This window comes from Thunnus albacares, chromosome 14, assembly GCF_914725855.1.
Source record: "Thunnus albacares chromosome 14, fThuAlb1.1, whole genome shotgun sequence".
NCBI lineage: Eukaryota > Metazoa > Chordata > Actinopteri > Scombriformes > Scombridae > Thunnus > Thunnus albacares.
In genome coordinates, this window is record NC_058119.1 from 899,522 (window position 1) to 908,643 (window position 9,122).

Below are 9,122 nucleotides of genomic sequence, written 5' to 3' on the forward strand. Positions count from 1 at the left end.
CACTCACTTGTGTGTAAACACATGCTGACAATTTTGAAGTTATTAAAATGTTGAAAGTCTTCTCCCTGGCATTTCTTTTCGTCCAGCATTACGGCTCCTCAAGGTGCAAGCTTATCCTTTTTCAGCTCTGTGCACGGTCTCCTGTCATCCCAGGAAATAAATATATAGCTATAGCTAATATAAATATAGCTAAAGATAAAACATGAGATATGAATATGGTTCATATGCTCTTCTGATTGCAAACTGTGTAGTTAATTTAGTTTGTTCAGGTGTGTGGGCTGTATTCTAAAGAATTACTAGTTCCCCCCTTGTTACATTTAGTTACAGAGTAATTACAGGGTGTGCTGGCTGTATTCTAAAGTGTTACCCCTCCCCTCTAAACAATCTAATTTATTATTTATTATTATATTATTATTATGTTAGGTGATATTATAATATCTAATAATATATTATTAGATATGATAATATCACCTAATATAATAATATTATAATATTATAATATCACCTGCTATACAAAACTTGGAAGATAATGCTTTTAACGCTCCAAATCTAGCTTTATTAAATCTTAATCTTAATCTTAGTCTTTGGCAAGAGAAATATTTTTAAGCAATGATTTTATCAAGTACAATCTTGATTTCATGTTTTTAAATGAAACTTTGTTAGACCAAGATAACAATGCAGCCATTCTTATCAAGTCTCAACCTCTCCCTGTTATGATTCTGCCCCAGTCTGGCTTTATGTCCCTCCACCAGTCCCCCAGATGCCCTCAGGCTTTTCTGTCTGTTTAATACTGGACTGAGTGGGAGGAAGGACAGATCAGAAGTTTCAGATTATATTTACCACTATATATCTATGCTATCTCTATATAACTATATTTCTATATTGACTGTCATTGGAACTAAGTGCTCAAGTGAACTATAACACTATTACTCAGAGCTGCAGTTGTCTTTTAGCTTGATTTATTTTTGTTCATACAGCCTTACATACAAGCCACGCTTGACTGATTATTCATGTTTTTGTCAACAGCAATATATGCTGAAGTTTATTTAGCTGTGTGCTTGTTGTGTAATTATTTTATATTTGATTTGATTTCATTTATTGATTGGGACAGTGTGTAGTTTTAAACATTAAAGTTGCACTGCACTGGAGTTAGCTCGAAACTAATTTGCATTTGCAGTCCCCCACAATCAAAACATAAAACAGCACAACAACAAACAGTAAAAGCAAAAAAAAAACCCACACAGAACACGCCATACAAAATACAAAGGTACACACAACAGCATATCACATACACCCACAATGTCAATTAGAAATTAATAATGTAAACTTGTCAAATTAAAAGCAAGACTACCTGCACTAATGAGAAGACCATAGATGAAGTTTAGACTCAGTGGTCACACAGCTGAGTAGATTTTTTAATTTGGCCTTGAATGTATTGATTGAACTACAGTTCTTCATATCATCAGGTAGGACATTCCACTGAGTTGTGGCTTTCACAGAGAAAGCTGACTGCCCAAATGCAGTGTGACAAAATGGTATGGTACAATGTTGTATAGAGGATATTCTAGAGGATCTAATAGAACTTACTGAGCGAGTGTACACAAAGTCACATAGTGGATGCGGGGCCAAACCATTTAAAATTTTATAAACTAGGCACTAATTTGAGAATAATCTAAAATTCTCAAAGCTCAGTAAATTGTATTTGTCCAGTACCCTAAAGTGATAGAAATGCATTGGCTTTTTGTCCAGAGTTTGTTTTATGGCTGTTTCTCCAGCCTGCCCCCAACATGTGATGCAATGAGACATATGGGAAAGAATCATAGCATGCATAAATATCTTGGCTGCGTCCAAAGAGAAATAGTTTCTAATATGTACTTTAAGGTTTTAAGCGTTTTTTAACATGTTTCTTAAAATTCAAATTTGGATCCAGTGTCACACCAAGATATTTAAAATTAGTAACTATGTCAATTTTTTCACCGTTGATGAAAATACCAGCATTAGGAGGTTGTACCATAGTTTTAGAGAAAAACATAAACTCCTTATAAAATTCATTACCCATCATCTCCTGGGGCTTTCTCTTTTTTAAATTTCCTAATTTGTTGTGATATTTCATCTTCTGTTACCGTTTTAATAAGATTCACATTTTGCGATAATGAGACTTGTTTTGACTTAAGGTTCTTAAGGTATATTTCCATTCTTCTCGTATCTGTGTTGTTGGCTTCATCTTTATATAGCTCCTCATAGTAATTTGCAAAAAGTTCTGCAATATTGCTTTTATCTGTTAGAATTTTTGATGTGTCATCTTTTAGCAGTCACATAAGATTTACTTTTTTGTTTCTTAAGTCTGTGGGCTAAAATTTTCATGGATTTTGGTCCTCCATCATAATGTTTTTGTTTATGTAAGTATTAGTGACTTCTACACTTCTTCTGTTAACATTCTATCTAATTCAGCATGTTTCTTCTTTAGTTGTTTGTTTAATTTCAGGTCATGTGATTTTTTATGTTTGTCTTCCAATACTTTTATTTGAAGTTCAAGTTCAGTCTTAATTTGTTCCTGTTGTCTTTTCTTTACTGATGAATATCTTATTATTTCTCCCCTTAACAAGGCTTTCACCCCTTCCCACAAAATTATACTGTTAATTTCTTCTGTATCGTTTAATTTCAGATATTCATTTAGTGTTTTTTAACCATCTCTTTTAAACCAGCATCTTGTAAGAGGGAATTATTCATCCTCCATAAGTATTTCACTTTCTTTGAGTTCAACTTCACTGTTAGAATGACCATGGCGTGATGTAATATAGTCATTGTTCCAATAGTGCATTTTTTAATAGTTGTTTTGTTTTTACTTTATTAAACATAAAGAAGTAGTCCAATCTACTATATGTAGAGTGTCTATTGGAATAGTGTTTGTTCTTGGATGAAGTCTTCTCCAAACATCTATCATTCCCAGCTCTCTACATGCTTTCCTTAAGATGTTTGCATTTTTCTCAGACTTATGTGTTGTTGTGTCTTATGTGCTGTTGTTGAGTCTAAGTTAGGATTTAAGACAAGATTCAGATCACCTCCAATAATAATTGTTCCTTTTCCTTGAGTTATCACTAAATAAATAATTTGGTTCATAAATTCAGCACCACTTATAAGAGTGGCCACTAAAACAAATCTTTCTTCCTTGTCCACTATACTATTTATCTTCTGAAGTGGTATGTGAGTTAATATAATACTAGCTACTCCTCTTCTCGATGAGCTATATGAGGAGGAAAAGACTTGAGCATTTGCAAGCATTTCTTGGAGAAACAATATATCTCCTTTTTCTTTTTTCAGTTGTTGTAAAATCTTCTTTCTCTTGACACAATTATTGAGACCATTTAAATTGAGATTAAATTGACATTAATTGAGAAATAATATTCAGATCACCCATAACTTTCAAAAGGGTTGTACACAGGCAAAATTAAATATTCAGTTTTACTAAAGTTTAGGCAGGGTTTCAAATCCTCCATGTAGTTATTCAGCCCTGAAGAGTCAGAACAAAAGATATTATAACAAACAAAAATAAAACAATTGACAAATATTTGCAATACACTCATAAACATAAAGTCAACAGTATACTTGGCTTCCTGATATGCTACCTTAAAACCTGGGTAGCTGTTTCCCTTCTCTCCTTCACATTAGTTCTCTTACTTTCGGAAAAGCTCCTTTTTTTGATGTCTTTGATGAACTGCTGTCTATAATCTGTTTAACATCCATGTCAACAACTCCCAGGACAAAGGGACTGTTGTGTTCTTGATGGACTGACTCAGCATGTGACAGAGCCCACACACAACAAGGGGCTTACTCTGGACTTAATTATCTCCGAGGGTCTGAACATTTCTAAGGTTGTGGTGACTGATGTTGTTCTCTCTGATCATTCCTGTGTTTTCTTTGAGAGTAATATCTCCGTGCACACAAATGTTCAAACAGCTAATCACAAAACGGTATATCGCTGAAAACAACAGTGAAATAATTACTCAGGCTTTATCTTCCACACCTGCCCTCTCTTGGGTCTAAGTCAATGAGCTTGCACATCATTTCAATTCTAAAATTACAAATGTTATTGATGCCATGGTACCCACTAAAGTGAAGGTGGTCTCTGGTAAGAAAAGATCTCCATGGAGATGGTAAGTATAGAAAAGGGAGTGTCGAAAAGCTGAATGCAGGTGGCGAAAAACAAATCTCAAGGTTCACTACGACATCGAAAAAGAGAGACTTACATTTATAATTGGCACTGAGAAATGCAAGGCCGTCCTCTTCACCAAAAACAACAATAATGCATGTGTCTTGTTGTTACTGTCAATAGGCCAACACAAACCCCCCTGTGTCAGTAGCCTCGGAACTTCTATCCACCAGGGCCTGCAATGAATTTGCCTCCTTCTCCACTGACAAAATTCAGTCCCTCCATATCAGGTACAGGATATGTGATCTCCCTGTGTCCACTTAAAATCAGTTCAAATACCATCACACAACTTTATCCAATCAACCATAAAAACCTGGAGGACATTATACAATCATCAAAAATCATCTGAAATCCTCCCCCTGCTGCCTTGATATTCTGCCAATGGGCTTTTTCAAAAATGTTTCTAATTGCATGGCCTCAGATCTTCTACAAAAACACATCTCTTCTCTGCTGTCATCAAGCCATTCTTAAAAAAGAACAATCTAGACACCTAACTAATGAACAATTATAGGCCCATATCAAAACCTCCCATCTTTAAGCCAAATAATTGAAAAAGCTATTTTTCAACAGCTGACCAACTTCTTGGCACTAAACAAGTGTTTCGATGTCTCCCAGTCAGGATTTCGACCACACCACAGCACTGAGACTGCTCTTGTTAAGGTCTTCAATGACATCCACTTAAACACGGACAGTGGCAGAATTTCAGTCTTAGTATTACTGGATCTTAGTGCTGCATTCGACACAGTCAACCACAACGTATTACGAGACCAACTGGAAAAGTGGGTTTAACTTTCTGGCACAGTACTAAACTGGTTTGAATCCTGGTTTGAAAAGACAGGGACTACTTGGTGTCTATAGGTAATTACACATCTGAGTGTTCAACATCTACATGCTCCCACTGGCACAGATTATGGAAAACAACAAAATATGTTACCAAAATTATGCAGACAACACACAAATTTACATAGCCATATCACCAGGGGACTATGGTCCAATACGAGCACTGAGTAAATGCACTGAACAAATCATTGATTGGATGTGCCAGAATTTTCCTCAGTTAAACAAAGACAAAACTGAAGTAATTGTTTTTGGAGCTAAGGAAGAACGAATTAAAAGTCAGCATTCAGCTTCAATCGTTAATGTAATATGTACTGTAAAAAGTTACCTAATGTATGCTCTCAAGTCAACATTGCTTTATTTTCTGTTATATGATGTTGTCTTCAGACCATCATAAGAATGTTGACTTCAAGTCATCATTGCTTTATTCTCTGTTATGTGGTGTTGGCTTCAGTCCATCATATGAATGTTGACCTCAACATCCAATGTGAAAGTCTCAAAATTTTCTTATTAGTTTTTAACCTCACTACACTGGCTTCCTGTTAATTTTAGAATGTATTTTAAATTTTGGTGCTCACTTATAGAGCCCTACATGGCCAGGCTCTACAGTATATTACAGACCTTATGCATCCCCACACCATGAGCTGAGCTCTTAGGTCCACTACCCATGGTTTTCTAAGTGTACCTTGGACATGTTTTAAGACTCGGGGAGATTGTGCTTTCCAGTTGGTCAGAGTGTTCCAACAGGAGAAGTGCTCAAATCTTGTGGGACTCAACATAGCATAGGCTGTTGTACAGGTAATTGCAAGAGGACAAACTTCACAATCCAAATCTGGGTCAATGGGCTCAAAGGTCTTCTTTTGTAGAGGCAATATAGGAGGATGTCCTTTTGAGAAAGGCTGGGTCTGAGAACCAAGTAGAAGTACTGAGTTGAGCAGCTGGAAAAGACTGTGACCCATGGTTGGCTAGGTTGTCATCCATGGAAACAAACCTCCATTAGTCAGGAGATGCAAACTGGTGGATACGTGGGACTTGGCTGTTGATGTACATATAGAACTGTCTTGACTGTATAGCAAACTAGGAAAGATAGAACTTTACTATCTCTATAGGTGTGATGTCAAATGACAAGTCCATTTCCTTTACCTCCTGTGCACATTTCCAGTCTCAAAAAAGTGAGCTCTGGCTCTGGTGCTAACTTTACTCTTCCAAAGATATTTACATTTCCATCTTCACTGGTCACCCTTAGGTAAGCAATTGCAGCAATAACACAGCTCCTTGTGCAGTGGGCTTAAAGACAAGAGGGTGGTTGTACATGGATGTGGAATCTTGAAGTTGTGTTGGTGGTTTTAAAATACTTTACAAGAGTTCCTGCAGAAAAGAATGCATGACTTTGTATATTGAGACACAATGTGGCAATTTTTTAATGAATTTGGTGGCAGACATATTTTGAAGCCACGGAGTGGCTGTTAGTGGTGCTCAATCTGAAGGCATTCTGATTTGGCCTCAGCATTCAGCCATGGTAGTGGTGCTTTTTTGAAAATGGAACTCTGCATTGTGATCTGTATTGTATGCATATCCTTAGAGTTGGCTATAAAAAGTTGGTTCTCACAAGGATACCTGCTCCAGCAGCCGAGAACCCCCTCCCTCCTCTTCCCCAACCCACTCAAATATACAAGCACAGCTTTTCATGAACGTTATACTGTTCTGCAGCCCAACCATTAATTTATTGGCTGTTGTTCTGACACATCGTGACATTTTCCAGTCACAAACCCCAGCAGGGAGAAGTGTGTGTTTGTGTCATGATTCCCTGCTCTGTATCTTAGCTTCAGCGTCTCTCTGTTGCTGATAATCAACTGATGAGCTTTGAATAGATTTAGAGTGTATTAGGGAGGAGGGAGAGAAAGCTGTCTGCACCCAAAGGAGCGAGAGAGAGATAGAGAGAGAGAGAGAGAGACAGACAGAGAGAAATGAAGGGATGAAGATGGAGAACTCAAACAGGGAGGAGGTGAGATATAACCAGATTCAGAGGCAGCAAGTGAGACTTCAGCAGATGGAAACAGAGATGCATATAAATAATGCTTGTACAATAGCCTATCCAAATATTTTGTATAATTATTTTGTATTTTATTTCATGCCTTCCTCCATGGAGGAAGATCTTACCCTAGATCATTGCATTCAGATTAATTATCTTAACAATATAGTTAGTATTATTGGTACAGGTCTAGACTGGTTTACCTCTTACCTTACTGATAGGTCTGTTTCAGTCAGTCTGGGAAATTTCCCATTCTCCATAGTTGGTATCTCCTGCAGGATTCCTTACAATCAAACTGCTTTTTAGGTCTACTACAGCATATACAGACGATTGAGAAATTAAAGGAAAAACTGGTACAGGTCTGAATGTTTGACCCCAACAGTGAGGGAATCTGGTGGTTCTTTTATGCTATGTTGGGCATGTTGCTGGCATGGTTGGTGCACTTGTCCCCTTAGAGGGAAGGGTCACCACAAATCAATACAAAGTGGTTCTGAGTCATCACCTTTGTCCTATGATGAAACATTTCTATCCTGATGGGAGTGGTCTCTTCCAGGATGACAATGCCCCAATTCACAGGGTATGAGGGGTCACTGAATGGTTTGATGAGTAGAATATCTTTTTGAAAAATGGTGTTCATTCCTCCAGAATAGTTCCAGAGACTTGTAGAATCAATGCCAAGGCTAATGAATACCATTCTTCAAAAAGATATTCCCTCATTTGGTGTTTTGATGATGGTGGTGAAGAGCGCTGTCTCACCCGTCAGTCCAAAATCCCCTATAGGTGTTTAATTAGGTTGAGATCTGGTGACTGTGAGGGCCATAGCATATGATACACATCATTTTCATACTCAACAAACCATTCAGTGACCCCTTGTGCCCTGTGAATTGGGGCATTGTCATACTGGAATGAATCCCCTATAGGTGTTTAATTAGGTTGAGATCTGGTGACTGTGAGGGCCATAGCATATGATACACATCATTTTCATACTCAACAAACCATTCAGTGACCCCTCGTGCCCTGTGAATTGGGGCATTGTCATCCTGGAATGAGTAAAAGTGATGACTGAGAACAACTTTGTATTGATTTGCAGTGACCCCTCCTTCCAAGGGGACAAGTGGACCCAAACCATGCCAGCAAAATGCCCCCCAAAGCATAACAGAGCCACCAGATCCCCTCACTGTAGGGGTCAAGCATTCAGGCCTGTACCAGTTTTTCCTTTAATTTGTCACCTGTCTGTATATCTGCTCTGTAAATCACTTGTCCTGTGTTGTCCTTCAAGAAAAAAATCTGAAACCAAAAGAGAGAAATTAATATCTAAATGATTTGATTTCATGATTGCATTATTTTGATTAAATACCATTCCACCATCCACTTACGTAGCTGGAATCCTTATTTCGATACAGCAAACCAAATCTTGCATAAAGCAGAAAAATGTTGTTCTGTCATAGGCAGAACAGGTTAAAGTAAGTGAAAATGTCACTTGGGACCCATAAGATGCTGATTTGGTCACTGCCCTTCAAAATCCCTGTAAGTGACACACTGTCTGCCCATGACTTGCAGCCACAGCAGTTTGTTTACTTTGTCTCCGTTCTGTACAGTGTAACACCAGTAGCCTGCCAGCTAATGTCAATCAAACAAGCCTCCATCAGGCTAACATAAAACATGAATACACTCATATTGGGTACATTAGACATTAGAACACACTTAAATGTATATCCCCCACACATAAATGCATACCCACATACTGTATATGGGTGGCTGTGGCACAGGCGGTAGAGCCGGTCGTCCACTAATCGGAAGATCAGCGGTTTGATTCCTGGCTCCTCCAGTCCACATGTCAAAGTGTCCTTGGGCAAGATACTAAACCCCAAATTGCTCCCGATGGCTGCACCAGCACCCTGCGTGGTAGTTTGCCGCCATTGGTGTGTGAATGGGTGACTGTGATTTGTAGTGCAAAAAGCACTTTGAGTGGTTTGGAGACTAGAAAGGCACTATGTAAGTGCAGTCCATTTACTATTTACATACATACATGACACTTAGTAT